This window comes from Pollicipes pollicipes, unplaced genomic scaffold, assembly GCF_011947565.3.
Source record: "Pollicipes pollicipes isolate AB1234 unplaced genomic scaffold, Ppol_2.1 Scaffold_5724;HRSCAF=6776_pilon_pilon_pilon, whole genome shotgun sequence".
Classification (NCBI taxonomy): Eukaryota; Metazoa; Arthropoda; class Thecostraca; order Pollicipedomorpha; family Pollicipedidae; genus Pollicipes; species Pollicipes pollicipes.
The window spans coordinates 14,348,274-14,363,755 of NW_023596746.1; the positions used below are offsets into that span (position 1 = coordinate 14,348,274).

Sequence of the window (15,482 nt, forward strand, 5' to 3'; positions counted from 1 at the left end):
ATAGTTCCCTACCTTAATGGAAAAACCACCAGTTGTTGCTCGGCCCTCACCGGGTTATGTCAAACGTTTTCTGAATCATGTGAGCGTAAGAGGACAAGGCATTGCACGAAAAAACGTCTTGAACTTGGCAAGCGTGCCGCAAATTTGCACGCATGCAACTCAAGGATAATGTTGCTGTAGGCGCAATCCCTTTAAGAGCATGTGCTTTCTCCACCGAGGCAGAAAATGTATGGGCGTCGGATGGGATGCTCGCTCGTCTCGTGGCTTCCGCGCTGCTGATGTTGCTGTCTGTGTCGCTCAGCGTCGGCTGCTCTCCCGGCGGAGAGCGAGCACCGCCGTCACCCCTGATGTGGCTGTCTGTGTCGCTCCCCGTCGGCTGCTCTCCTGGCAGAGAGCGAGCACCGCCGACACTCCTGATGTGGCTGTCTGTGTCGCTCCTCGTCGGCTGCTCCCCTGGCAGAGAGCGAGCACCGCCGACGCTCCTGACGTGGCTGTCTGTGTCGCTCCTCGTCGGCTGCTCCCCTGGCAGAGAGCGAACACCGCCGACGCTCCTGACGTGGCTGTCTGTGTCGCTCCTCGTCGGCTGCTCCCCTGGCAGAGAGCGAGCACCGCCGACGCTCCTGACGTGGCTGTCTGTGTCGCTCCCCGTCGGCTGCTCTCCTGGCAGAGACCGAACACCGCCGACGCTCCTGACGTGGCTGTCTGTGTCGCTCCTCGTCGACTGCTCTCCCGGCAAAGAGCGAGCACCACCGACACTCCTGATGTGGCTGTCTGTGTCGCTCCCCGTCGGCTGCTCTCCTGGCAGAGAGCGAGCACCGCCGACGCTCCTGATGTGGCTGTCTGTGTCTCTCCCCTCGGCTGCTCTCCCGGCGGAGAGCGAGCACCGCCGACACGGAAAGGTTTTTGTTGCAAAGGAAACCATCAGGGCATCTCCACGCTAACCACTGTTGCACGCGACGCGTTGTTTCCCACAAGTATTATCATTGACGTAAGCTATCAAGTTATCATGGCGGTAATTTGTGCGTTTCAGTGATTAGTGCTCTACAAATGCACCTATATTTAAGTGTAACGGTTTTCGTGACCCAGACAAGTGCACTTTTTACCGGATCCCTAATCATGCACTACGCTATTCGTGCTGATGGTTGGTTCACAGCTCACCAGCCAGATGCCTTGTATAACAGAAATACGCGCATGTCCCGTGCAAGACACGCGGGGAAGATCACGTCCAGGAACCGTTTGCCTGTGCTATTTCTTTTTATGAGTGCCCTGGACGAGTCTGTCTAGAAATCGGAACGATTGAGGTCAGTTCACCGCCTCCTGTCACGTGGTACGGCGGCGGGCCGCCGACCGTGGTCACGTGACAGGGTCGGCAGCCGGCCCGACGCGGCGCGGCCGGCTTGGCCAGCGCAGTTTCTCCTGAGCCGCTGACGGCGGCGGGTGGCCGGCGTGCTGCGCACGGGACTCTCCAGTCCTCAGCTCAAATGGTGAGTCGTCCGACGCTCTGACGCCTGGCTGTGTGCGGCACTGTGCCCCGTTGACCTTCCCTCCGACCTTCACGCGTAAGATATGTGGGCGCCGGGTTCCTGACGCAGATTCATGACGGAACTTAGTGGTGTATTTGTCCCGTGGGCTGGGTGGCCGGAAGGGTGGAGCTGCATGCTCAGTAGAGCAGTGCTCCGGCTGCGCTGGCGTGTTCCACACAATGGCGCATCAGTCGCCGGCCAGAGCGGCTCGGCCGCGAGACGAGGAGGACCGTCTTCAGACCGGCCGAGACTTCGCTCCGCGCACTCTGTCGAGGGCCCCATTTGGCAGTCAGCGTTCCGGTGGGCGCCGGCGGTGTGAGCGGTGCAGTGGCCTGTGGGAGCGTTTAACGCTCCGCAGAAGTTGACTGAACTCGCCGGCTGGTGGGAGCGGCAGTCAGTTCAGAGCCATGTGGCGTCTCCCGGTCGGGCCGGGCGGTGTCTCTCGGACGGACCGAACGGCATCTTTCGGACGGGTCGAGCAGTGTCTCTCGGTCGGACCGGGCGGCATCTCTCGGTCGGGCCGGGCGGTGTCTCTCGGACGGACCGAGCGGCATCTTTCTGACGGGTCGAGCAGTGTCTCTCGGTCGGACGGGGCGGCATCTTTCGGACGGGTCGAGCAGTGTCTCTCGGTCGGGCGGGGCGGCATCTCTCGGTCGGGCCGGGCGGTGTCTCTCGGACGGGCCGGGTGGTGTCTTTCGGTCGGGCCAGGCAGTCCTTGCCTGGTTAAAAGGAATTGTGTTCTAATTTAGCCTTTGACCCCGGTGTCAGCTGGTGCCTCGGAGATGATTGAGAAGAAGCAGTTTTCTTGACTTTTTAATATAGGCTCAAAATGTCTGCGAGGATTGACCATGCGTATGTCCAGGTAAACGCCGCGGGACGGATGCGCGGGCGACGTTCATGAGAGAAGCATCCTCCACAAAATACTGTACTCTGAGGATAGTCTGACCAGGAGTGATTACACCGAGGCGGTCTATGCCTTACTTTACCAGCCATTAGCCGAGCTGCTCAACAATGTCCGACGCCTCTATTTGGTCCGGATCGCCGAAAGTTCAGGGCCAAACTGCGTGTTTAGTTCGCTTTGCTTGCAGCGGAAAGCGCCCCGCTGTCTATCGGGACATGATCAGAAGATTTTCCCGGCCTTTATTGGAGGGCAGCATGATATTCGTCGTACGACTGGGTGCGCTATGCTATTGACGACGCAGACTGCCAAGCTGCCTGACAGGCTGACAGACTGACAGACTACAGACTGACAGACTGACAGACTGACGGCTGCCACGGCGTTGCCGCCACGCTCTGTCTGCCCATGACGTCAGCGTCGCGGCCGGTCCAGATGTGACGGTGGCTGGATTCCCAGCCTTGTCACGGTAGAAAGCAGCTGTGTCAGCAGTCGGTCAGGCTCGCTCCAAGTCAGTCACGACTTGGCTGGCCGCTCGAACCACGTGTCTCCGGTCTCCGGAGGCCTGCGGCGGTAGCGTCGGGACGGCTGACAGCCGCCGCGTTTACACGCTCTGAGCAGGCGCAGGTCACACCCGCCACGCCCGCTCCGGCGCCCTCGGTGGGTGGACGGAAGACCCTGCCAGATACCAGGGGAGACGATTATATGACGGCACAGCTCTGATCGAGGGCATACGCTGACCGACGCTCGCTGGACGTGTGACCGGACGGGGATGCTTATCGAAAGTGTGGCCCGACCGGGCTCCCAGAAGACATGTGATCCGATCGGGCTCCCAGAAGGCGTGTGACCGGACGGGGATGCTTATCGAACGTGTGGTCTGACCGGGCTCCCGGAAGACGGGTGATCTGATCGGGCTCCCAGAAGACGTGTGATCTGATCAGGCTCCTGGAAGATGTTTGATCTGACCGGGCTCCCAGAGCACGTGAGGTCTGATCGGGCTCCCAATGGACGTGTGATCTGACCTAGCTCCCAGTGAACAAGCCACCTCGCCAAACACCCGGCGGATGTGTGACCGAGTGAGAACGCGGTGGACGCGTGACCTGACAGAGGGCTGAACGGACTTGCCGCCTCTCGACGAGGTACTCGACGGACGCGTCAGTCGGCTGAATACTCGGTGAACTCGCGACTTGACGTGTGACGTGGCCTAGCGTCCAGCGGACGTTGGACGTGGCCGAGTGCTCGGTGGCCGCGCCACCTGACCGTGTTCCTTGCGCCGGACCGGCCGCGGCGGGCGCGCCGGCCTGGAATCGAGGGCAGCGTTGCCGCTCGGCGCGTCCGCCTTGCGAAGTGGGGCGCGACGCCGGTGCGCCGCCGCCGCCGCCGCCACGCGCGACGCCGGCCGGCTGTCGCCGTCGCGTGTCACCGGCGCCGGTGGTGGTCGCTGCGCCCGCGTGTCACTGCCGGTGGTGATCATCGCCGCGTCCGTGGTCAGCCCGGCCGAGCGGCACTAACGGCGACGGCGTCTCCGCAGGACTGTCTCTCTCGCCCGACGAGCCGGGCTCCTACCTGGCCGCCTTCAACCGACAGCGCCCCAAGGCCAAGGACCTCGCCAAGTATGGCTACGCCAGTCTGCATACCAGCCGACTCATCTCGAAAAGGTTAGTGACGGCCAAGGCGCCGCTGGTCACCAGCGCCGTGGTGGCTCTCACTAGAGCTCGGATGTCCGCGGTCAGCTGTTTCTATGGGATCACGTCAGGTGTGGTCTGATCTCGGATCTGATCTCCCTTTGAAGCGTGCTCCCGGACCTGCGGCTGTTCGCACTCGCAGAGTGCCGGCCATTCAGTAAGGCAGCTCTGTGAGGCTGCTTGACTCCGTGGTGCGCATTTGAACTCTGGCATGTGGTGGAGATTCTGGGGTCCCGTTGTGATAATACGTGAGGTGGCTATGACCCCCGCCAGCCGCTCGAGAAATGATTAATCGCGTGGTGCCAGCCATCTGATTATGGAGGATTGTTATGAATGCAAATGGCTTCCCGAAATTATGCCCACGGCAATGGGCAATTTAACGGTTCCAAATACGAACTCGCTGGCCACATCTGGCTCAGGATGTAGACCATCTGTCTTGGACCGGGGCAGATCACTGTGGTATCAATTCAAGATGCTACCCACAATTGCGTTAAGACTAGGGAATACTACCTCTGTCAGTCAATGTATTCCAGAACGGGTTTGTTATGGGCTGACTATTGTCATGGCAGCGCATGTTGAATTCCCCAGGTCATGCCCCTCCAGGCAATTCCTTTTGCCTTTCCAAAGTGTGAACACCCTTCTCGTTTTGATGAAAGCCACGCAGTAAGGAGGACAGTTGAATTCACCAGCCCGTTGGTTTACGGTCTCCAGCGCACCTCGCTCCTCACCTTTCCACCCTTGTCGGGCCGCCGTTGAAGTGGGTCACGTTTACCGGTCTACATCCGGCTCCGTTCCTGACCTACTGGAAGAGGCACGTGCTGCAGCGCTCCGCCCCAGCCGTCGGCGCAAATGACCGGTCCCTTGACCGGTGCCAGCTCACCGCCGCCCGAGCGGTCACACGGGCACCGCGGCCTCACGCTCCGCCGATATGGGCCACTCGCCGGCGATGGGCTGGGGCGGTGATAAAGGACTTGACACGGGAGCGTCGGGCCGTGGGAGCTGCTCGTCCGACGCGGGGCGTGGCCGGCGCGGCAAGGCCGGCACCGGCCAGTGGTCAGAGTCTCGGGCCGAACAGCTCGGTCGCAGGGGTCACTGACCTCGGCTGTCGGCTCCGTGACCGAATCGGCCGGCGCGAGCACAGGCGCCGACCGGTGGCGTATAGCTGAGCCCGACTGCGGACGGCTGTGAAGGAGTGCCGGGAAAGGCCTGGTGCGCGCTGCACGGGGCGCTCTGCGACACCGGTCCCTTAGCCGCGACCGGGCCGCTCGCTGACGCTGGTTCAGCCGTTTAGAGATCCTCTTACTGATCAGCGCGAGCGCAGCCGTCTGTCGGCACCTTATGGATTGGCGCCGCATGCATGACTGGTTCCGTTAGCGGCCGGCAGAGACGAGGGCACGGCTGCCAGCTCTGCGCGCAGGCTGCAGGCGTCACGCACGGCTGCCGGGCTGCCGGCCTCCTCCCAGAAGGCGGCTGCCCAGATGTGGGCGGCTGGGTGCCGGTCGCGCTGAGCCAATGACGGGACTGACAGAATCAAGCCAGACACACTGACACAGCTTGTAGCGGTACTGAAAAGCCTTATATCCAAGTGATTTACCCGCCAGCTTCTTCGGTACCGACTTCTGCAGTGTCTCAGTACCATCCTGTAGTGACATAAGCGCCGTTCAAAAGGGCTGGGGGGTAATATGTAAGTTTTGTTTTCCAAAGCGATGGAGAGAAGTTGAAAGAGACAATTCGTATGCAGCCGGCTGCGTTTCATTTGTCACCCCGACGCTGTCCTGTACATTACATACTCATAGCCCACAGGGGGGTGTATCACCAATTAATCACGCATTTTAAAACGCATGCCAGGCCATTGAGGCGGCCGGCACCCTGGTCGGTCAGTTTGCAGGCTGGGGCTGAGGACGCCAGCTGCTTGTCTCACAACCGCCATGTCGGTCCCCCTCTCGCGGACACCTGAGGACCGGAGTCCGAGAGTCCGAGAGAGAGTCCGCCGGGCGTCCCTCTGACGGTCGCCGCCCTCGCCAGGTACAACCTGGCCCGCCAGCACATGGTGCAGGCTGCAGGAGGTGTCGGTGCGCGGCACGGGCCTCTACGACGGCTGCCCGACCAAGTCGAGAGCCGGAGCCGGGCGTGTGTCCGCCGCTGTCGGTTTACTTCAGGTGGGTGCCGCCCCGCGCCGGCAAGCTGCAGGCGGTGGGCCCCGCTCGCCGGGGCCGGGATGCAGGGCTAGAGCGAAGTGGAGGTGGAGGTCTGTGTTGCCGCCAGCGCCGTTTGTTGGTGGCGTGAGGCAAGGCAAAGGTGTGAATAGTGACGTTTTAGGCGATTGGTACAAGTTGCGTACTGTTAAATAAAGAGGCGCATTGCTTGTTTGGTATTGTCGACAAATGTTGGGAATGAATTGCGCGCTCGCGCGTTGGTCAATCTCTATGGACGTTACAAGTAGATAACGGTTTCAGGACGGCCGATGGCAGTTGTAACAACGCTAACAGCAGGTACCTGGGAGCCGCCATGACAACCGTTCTCCAGATTCTTGCCACCACGATACAATGATGGTACGTAAATGCACAAGCGGGGTTTTTACTTCGTTTCTGTTTGGATCACTTTGTTGTGGCACATGATTGTCATAACATAATTACATTGTCAAAAGGCAGGTTGCTTGGTTTCCCTGTTCCCGGCAACCGAATCGGCCTTCATATTGCTGTAGCTGCTGTCATTCAGCGGACTGTAGATTGCGGCGCCGCTGTGTCTGGGATCATTGTTGCTGCTGTGTCTGGTGCCGCTGTGTGTGGCGCGCCTCTATGTTGGCGCTTATTGTGGCGCCGCTGTGCGGCGCTGCTGTGTGTGGCGCCGCTGTGTGTGGTTCTGCTGTATGTGGTGCTTATATGGCACCGCTGTGTGCGGTGCTGCTGTATATGGCGCTAATGTGGCGCCGCTGTGTGTGGCGCTGCTGTGTGTGGCGCCGCTGTGTGTGGTGCTGCTGTATGTGGCGCTTATATGGCGTTTCTGTGTGTGGCGCTGCTGTGTGTGGTGCTTATATGGCACCGCTGTGTGTGGTGTTGCTGTATGTGGCGCTTCTGAGGCGCCGCCGTTGTGTGGTGCTGCTGTGTGTGGGCGCCGCTGTATGTGGCCCTGCTGTGCGTGGCGAGTGTGACAGCAGGCGGTCGGCGTGTTTGGCAGGCGTCCAGACACCCCGCCGCTCTGTGGCCGATGGTGAGCCGCTGCCGTCGCCCCCGAGACGTCAGCATGACCGTCCACCGCGACGTCAACCTCACCTCCACGCGCATCACCATGATGGTCATGCAGTGGGGCCAGTTCATGGACCACGATCTCACCTGTGAGTTACCACGAGCGTCACACGACGCCAGGAAAAGGCAACGCTGCCGACTTAAAACATTGATTGAGACGTGCCTTGATCCAAGGCACGTCTGCGAGTTTGTCCTCGCTCTCACCATGGCTAGCGTTAACTCGCAAGTAATACAGCTAGATGTTGGATGCACCTTGGAAAAATGTTTGTGATTCAGAGCCTCATCCTAGCACTGTGTCACGTTTGGTGCGCTGTGATAGCTCCCACCGTCTCCCTCTCTGATCCTGGCCGGTACGCTGTGATGGCTCCAGCCGGCTCCTCGCTGACCCCGGCCGGTACGCTGTGATGGCTCCAGCCGGCTCCTCGCTGACCCCGGCCGGTGCGCTGTGATGGCTCCAGCCGGCTCCTCGCGGACCCCGGCCGGTACGCTGTGATGGCTCCAGCCGGCTTCCTCGCTGACCCCGGCCGGTACGCTGTGATGGCTCCCACTGTCTCCCCCCTGACCCCGGCCGGTACGTCTGTGATGGCTCCAGCCGGCTCCTCCCTAATCCTGCCTGGTACGCTGCGATGGCTCCAGCCGGCTCCTCGCTGACCCCGGTCGCGGGATTGCAGCGTCGGCGCAGGCGCGGGGCTTCAACGGCTCTGTGCCGCGGTGCTGCCAGGACGGCCGCGAGCTGTGCCGGCCGACCGGCGCCACCCAGACTGCATGCCCATCAGCATACCCAAATACGACCCGTTTTACTCCAAGTATAACCAGTCCTGCATGGAGTTCGTCAGGTACGTTGCACCGTGCGAGTGATCTTTTGGTTGATATCGGGGAAGGGGGGGGGGGGGCGCTTGGGAGGGCTGTGCGCAATAGGAATTTTCAGCACAGAAATAAAGAAGGAAACAGGTTTGCACTCGCTTCACGCAAATGGATGCATTTTCTGATTGCATCAAATCGCTCTTGAATAAATTCCTTTCCATTTGAGTCGCGCACTGGAGCCGCTGATGTCTGCCTGACCGGACGTCTTGCTTCGCCCGGCTGTACATGTATGAGGTGTGTGGCACCGGCTCCGCCCATCCGGGTCGGGCTGGCCTGTAGCGTGTGCTGCGGCGGCAGGTCGTCTCCGGCGCCCCGGCCAGACTGTACGCTGGGACCCCGTGACCAGATCAACCAGATCACATCCTTCCTAGACGCCAGCAACGTGTATGGCTCGTCTGACGAGGGAAATGAACCAGCTGCGGCTCTTCTCTGGCGGTAAGGACGTGTCTGGGTCGTACTTGGGGTGACTGGACAAACCCCGCCGCGTAGATAGCAGCACCGCCAGCCAGATGGAGACCGAGTCTGGCGATCAGAGGCTGCTGAGTCATTGAGGACGTCGTGAACGCGGAAGCCAGCGGACTTGAAGTGTTTGCGCCGGCTGGTAAATCAAGGTGGACAGAAGTGAACACTGTCATAGGGTGAAGTAGCACCGAATCGAACTGCGCATCGTATGACGTTATCCAGAGGCACATTCTGCGCGCGGAGCAGCGGTGTCGTCATCACTCTGCGCGTGCTTCCTACAGTGACGTCATCATCCGGCGCGTGCTAGTGCTTGGTGAGCTTGCTGACGTGTGTGCCTGGGGTCGGCAGGCATGCTGAGGTACACCCATCTGCGGTACCGGAAGCCGCTGCTTCCGCCCGGCGACGTCAATGTCCACTCCGAGTGTCGCATGACCAGCGACAACCTCCACTGCTTCACGGCCGGGGATGACCGGGTCAACGAACAGCCGGGTCAGTATTGACGTGCAACCATACACCAACTTTTTACCTGCGCTCTTCATGGTGGGCACGCACTGTAGTTGCCCAATGTCGGATATGCGTATGTCCGGAATGTCGTTGTTGCCTGTTTTCATATCCCGGAGCAACCTCTTTATCACGGCGGAGAAAGTTGCTACGAGCGTAGTGGGTGGTGAGTTGCCGGCAAATTGGGGTGCTGGTTTGCCAGATATGCCATGCCCCTCTGTTAACCTGAAACGGTGTCGCGTGGGTCGTTTTGATTCCCAGTCCAGTTTATTTGGAACATAAACTTCCGGTAACTCACCCCTGTGCTGACGTGCATCCGGTCATCTCAACATGCAAGTCACTGCCACAGGCGAACTGGCGTACACCCAGCCCATTCCTTAATTGGGAATAGTTAGTCCCAATTAGTCCGTGCAGCGCACAGCAGCAAAAAGTCGTTGGTAGATGACGACTGCCGTCTTCCACGCGACGGCCGCTGCTGGCCGGAAGCCGTCTTCGTGCCGGGACTAGGGAGCCGGGAGGGTCGCTCACTCCGGCCTGGATGTGGGTCAATCGTTCCGCCCGGCGCTCGGCCGTTCCTCCTCATTCCCCCCCCCCCCCCTCTGACGCGGGTCACGGAGGGTGACGGCCCCGACCCGACTGACCAGTCTCGTGCAGAGGCCGGAGAACTGGCAGCGTGGTGGTGCGAGCGGGGCCAGGCCGGGTCAGACAGGATCGTGGTTGTAGCGGGACCCGTTGTAATACTTGCCCAGTTTCATGGTTCCGTGCACTGCTCGGTGCATGTTTGTGCCGTAAATATCCAGCCCGGCTTTGCTGGCCGCAATAAGCCACATATCTCCATGCTATAATCGACACGCCAGTCGTTCCAACGCAGCTGGTGGGATGGGTGCAGCCTCCTCGCCTCATGGCCATCCCGCTGGCACCGAACTTCGACACTCACTACATACGCCAGCTCTTTGAGAACGTTCGAAAGTAAACAAGATGGATGCCGGCACTACGGTACAAAGCCAATCACTATGGGCTACGTTGCATGTAACGAATGTGTGTATTCTGTGCCAGGGCTGACATCGATGCACACGCTGTGGATGCGTGAGCACAACCGCGTGGCGCGCGGGCTGGCCCGTATGAACCCGCTCTGGGGCGACGACCGGCTCTTCCACGAGGCCAGGAAGGTGGTGGGGGCTATGGTGCAGGTCATCACCTACAACGAGTGGCTGCCTGTCGTGCTGGGTGAGTCTGAGAGAATGAGGAATTTGGACCTGCCGGATAGTGGTGCTTGTCTCATTGCTGCTTTGTCTAATGTTGTATCAGTAAGTGTTATGTTTAGCTTTTTGGCATCGTGCTAGGTAGTTTACGACATATACGTGCTGTCACAGGAGCGTTTTTACCCTTCTGTGTTCCATCGTTTATCCGTCAAGTTCATGAGGAACCATAACTAAAGCTCTCCACTAAAGCATGACGCCAGTTTTGCTTCACTGCTTTTGTGGGCTTAATGCGTCCGTTATACCACAGGGCGTTCCGTCATCAAGATATTTGACGTGACCCTGCAAAAGTACGGCTACTTCTATGGCTACAACAGTTCGGTGAACCCGACCATCGCCAACTCGTTTGGTTCGGCCGCCTTCCGCTTCGGCCACTCGCTGGTCAACAGCAAGCTCGACCGGTGTGACAAGTTCGGCAACTCCGTCAAATTCGGTAATCATCTCGGCGAACTCGGGGCAGTTTCATCTGTTGACCTACGACGAGACATTGACAGTAACACCAAAGGACATCCCAGATCGTACAGCACAGTGACATACCATTGAGATTTCGCGACCGGCCCGCTTTACCACAACACATCTGGTGAGACACTCGGTGGCTAGGCCATGGATCTCGAGCGTCACACTTCCGTCTATGGTGCACTGGCGGACGGCGGTCACCCGCGCCCTGCGGCGCCCCGCGTGGGCCAGCGTCCGGTCTGAGCCGTCTGTAACGTCACCGCCCGGCCGGCAGACATCTCGCTGCATCAGGAGCTGATGAACCCAGCGCAGCTGCACAACATCGGCAGCGTCGACCGGCTGATGTTCGGCCTGCTGTACCAGCCGGCGCAGCGGCGCGACGTCTTCATCAGCCGCGAGCTCACCAACCGGCTCTTCCAGACCACGCGTGAGTGACGGCTGGTGGTCCGGCGCAGCGTCGCTGAGATGGCTGCGACCGCCGACAGTCGCGCTGCAGACGAAACACCGTCTCAGAGCCGGCTGTCAAGGTGTCAACAAAGGTGGCTTTGCGCTGTCGCGTGGTGAGGGAACTGTGACGCGGCGATTGAATGCGTGGATCGGTGGGCGTCGGGTGGTGCAGAGTCGAGATCAATCTTGCCTTCGGTCACGACCCCGTGCGCGCGGCCCGGCGCCTCGGCCGCCTAGCGACGCTGACCGTCCCGCCATTGGCCGCCTGGCGACGCTGACCGTCCTGCCCTCGGCCTCCTGGCGACGCTGGCCGTCCTGCCCTCGGCCGTCTGGCGACGCCGACCGTCCCGTGCTCGGCCGCCTGGCGACGCTGACCGTCCTGCCCTCTGCCGGTGACCCGCAGAGCCGTTCGGCATGGACCTAGCATCGATCAACATCCAGCGGGGCCGCGACCACGGACTGGCACCGTACAACACGTGGCGGCGCGAGTGCGGGCTGCGCCGCTTCACCAACTGGGGCCAGCTTCTGGAGGTCATGGACGACGACAGCGTCGGCCGCCTGCGCGTGGCGTACCGGTGAGCCGCCGGACCGGTGACAGGCGCGCTCGGTGCCCGCCGCGCCCGCCGCCCGCGCAGCAGACACTGCCGCTGCTGCTAGCGAACTGTGGTACCCGCAGCAAGGGGGCAGATGCTGCCACTGGGGAAAAGCATGTCACGTTGTGGCATGGGGCGGCGCAATCGTTAGGGTAGGGTTTGAGCGAGCATTTGTGACACTAATTTCACTGACGGAGGTGATAAGCGTGACTGTGGCTGAACTGAACCCATCAGCGGGCGGTGTTGCGCCCTCGCTTGTGCGCACGCTGTAGGTGATGTGAAGCGGGTTGCTCGCGTTCCGCCGGTGACGGATAATCTGGCTGGCCGGCAGGCACCTGGACGACATTGACCTGTTCGCCGGCGGGCTGGCGGAACGCCCGGTCAAGGGCGGCTTGGTGGGGCCCACGTTCGCCTGCATAATCGGACAGCAGTTCCTCAACCTGAAGGTACCCTGCTGCGCTCCGGGGACTGCTGGAGTGGGAGACACTGAACGGGGCGCGGGCAGGTGGTGGTTTCTGAAGTTAACTTTTGCGGCTATGCTGGAGCGGGGTAACTTGTTTCTTGTAGTGCAGCTGTTTCGTTTGTTGCTGCCAAGTACTGAAAGGGCTACTCGGTCGTAGGTCGCAGCTATTCATGCATCAAGACTAAGCCCAGACGAAGTTGCACTTCCACAAGGCATTGTTGGCTTTGCTCAGCTCAAACACTGACATGGTCCTAAGCTGCTCTACGTCGCTGGCAGGTGGGCGACAGGTTCTGGTTTGAGAACGGCGGCATGAAGTCATCCTTCACCCCGTCCCAACTGCACCAGCTGCGGAAGACGACGCTGGCCAGGGTGCTGTGCGACAACTTAGACGACATCGACATGGTGCGGCCGCTTGTCATGCGAACGGGAATCGTTAGCCAAAGGTGAGGACCGGTGCACTCCCTCACTCGCCAAACGCGTGTCAGAAGCCCCGCCTCAGCGCCGCTCCGCTCGCCAGCCGTGGGCCCGCGCGCAGCACCGGCTGCCGTCACGAACACAGCGCGCGGCGCCTGCTCTCGCCGGTACGTTGGGCGTGGACACCAGGCTCGCGACTGTACAGCTGAGCGTCGTCGCACAGCGAATGTGGTGGCGCCGGCCTTTGTCTGTGGGGCGGGTTGCCCGCTGTCGACCTCGGTGGCGCTGGGCGCCGAGGCCACCCGGCCCGGTCGAATGTGACCCGTACTGTGCACCGCTCCTGCCAGGAACCGACCCGTCTCGTGCCAGCTGATCCGGCGGGTCAGCCTGCGGCCGTGGGAGGAGCCGCTTCGCGAGGCGGCACCGGCCGCACCGGCCGCGCCCGCCGCGCCCGACTCCCTCGCCGAGGACTTCCAGTTCACCCCCAAAAACAAGCCGCACCCTGGTATCGCCGCACTCGGTCTGCAGCATCTCATCGGACCGTCTGAGATTCCAAAGTGAGTTGGGTAGGGACGGTGTTGTGTTAGCGAGCAATATCACGACTGAGGCGGGAGCGTGCGCCTGGTGAAAATACTGGCATTATTTTCTGTGAAAAAGGAAATAACTGTATTGTGCGACAAGTAGGACGCATAACTGTTATCATCCCACCTAGTGTATTCCATTACAACCACACAACACAAATCTCCATTTGACACCTTCATTCCTGATATTCCTGATACTTGGACAAAGGTTTGTCTGTGTGGAGTATATATAATATATGGATATATAAGATATCTCACATATAATATTATATATATATATATATATATTATATATATATATATATATATATATATATATATATATATGCGAAATAAGTTTCTGAAACTTTTGACCCGATAGATTGACGGATCGCGATATGGCAGCCTTTGGTCATTTTTAGGTCACATGGGGTTGATATCTCTGAAGGCATCTGACTAATGAAAAAGATATCAAACGCAAAAAAGCCAAACCGTCAAAGAAGCCCAACAAATGTTCCAGACATTAAGTTTTGCGTTCACCTACATTTGGCGGCGTGTCCTTTTCGCCTAATGTCACGTACCCTATGGTGACTTCTAGCTTTCTGAAAACGACTGACTAGATCTTTCAGAATTTGAGGTTAAATTTTCGTCTAAGAAACGTGAGGCTAAAAACTAGTTTAGTGCCCAGAGATGCTCGTTTTCTGGGCCTTCCGGAGTCTGTCTAAGGAATTGTGTCGGGACTATCTGGTGTTGTGCCGCGGGTGGGCTCATTAAACTAAAACTTCCAAAAAAAGGACTCCCTTGCTCACGCATGATTACCAATCGCGCACGGCTCCGTCCAAACCTGAAATCTGAGAACTGATGACGTCCCCGCCCCGGTCGATGCGTCGCGAATGCATCAGCCTCTGGAAATAAACAACGCCGTCATCTGGCGAGATCTGCGTCCGTGAGATGCATTCTCCTTGCGTGATAGGAGGCGTGTTCTCGCCGGGCCAGAGGAGTTTTGCCCTCTGCGGGTCGGCTGCTCCCTGACCGCTGTGTCACGCGTCTCCCGCCTCCGCCCGCAGCCCGCTGAACAACCAGCGTCCACCGCCGCAGTACCCTGCGCGAGGACGAGCTGGAGGCGCCGCAGGAGCCGTCCGAGAGCTACCTGGACGAGATGCCGCAGCAGCTGTCGCCAACCGCCGCCCTCGCCGGTCAGCCTCTGTACGACCTGCTCGACCTGGGCGACCTGCTGGCAGGCCGGCAGGCGCGCGGGCGGCGGGCGGCGCCGGCCGCCTGAGAGCCGCAGCTCCAGCGCACTCATCTCCAGCGTCCCGGCAGCACCGCAGCCGCAGCAGCAGCGCAGGGGCAAGTCACGCCTCCGCCCGCGGCGCGGGGGCCGCAGAGGGCCTGGGTCTTGTCGGAGCAGTGTGTTGCCCTCGTGTCGCTCCGTCACGTCACAGGGCCCTCGCCGGATGACGTGCCAAGCCCGGATGACACCGGCCGGGTTGGGGAGGTCGAAGGTCGGCCACCCCCCCCTACCCGCGCTGAGACCAGCCGGCGGGCGGGCCCGGGGGGTCCCTGAGGGAGCGGCAGCTGCGCAGGGACCTGCTGCTGGACAGTGGCAGGGCTGACCTGTCTGTCAAGGATGGCCGCCGCCGCCGCGGGGAGGTTAGAACATCGGCGACGACAGACACCGACCGCGCACGGGGTGACCGGGGAACGACCCGACACGCCTCGTGGCGGGACATTGCGGCACTAACTCGTAGCTGTAGTGACGTAACTAATCACTGTTTTTGTTGCTAGATGTGTAAGCGTGAGCCATGCTCCTGAGCCTTTGGTCGTATGAGCTTACTGAACCAGTCATGGTGTTGATATTGGTCGGCCCCAGAGGAGCTCGTTTCAGTCTTGTTTTGCTACTTCGCATACTTGAGGGGGTTATGAGACAGTTACCACGTAATGTATTTGCGGACAAGACTGGGACCATCGAAACAACATTTGGAGAGGAGTTTGTGTGAACGCTCCTGACGATGGAGTTAATTATTTCCATCTAAGCATGATCTCGTCACGTTAAGTCACTGGTCACTGACTTTATTCACTACGGAATTCGCTTCGTTTTTGTGTTCTTTTTCA

The 15,482-nt window shown here is 60.0% G+C and overlaps 1 long non-coding RNA gene and 1 pseudogene across 1 annotated transcript; both read left to right on the plus strand.

Annotated features, from left to right (window-relative positions):
* Positions 1-1,421: 1,421 nt before the first annotated feature.
* On the plus strand, positions 1,422-6,176 carry LOC119103641 (uncharacterized). The gene is made up of 3 exons (XR_005094795.1): positions 1,422-1,484; positions 3,950-4,076; positions 6,129-6,176. It is a non-coding gene; the product is annotated as an uncharacterized LOC119103641 (long non-coding RNA).
* A 1,134-nt stretch (positions 6,177-7,310) lies between these two features.
* LOC119102701 (chorion peroxidase-like) lies at positions 7,311-15,163 on the plus strand (annotated as a pseudogene).
* Positions 15,164-15,482: the final 319 nt, after the last annotated feature.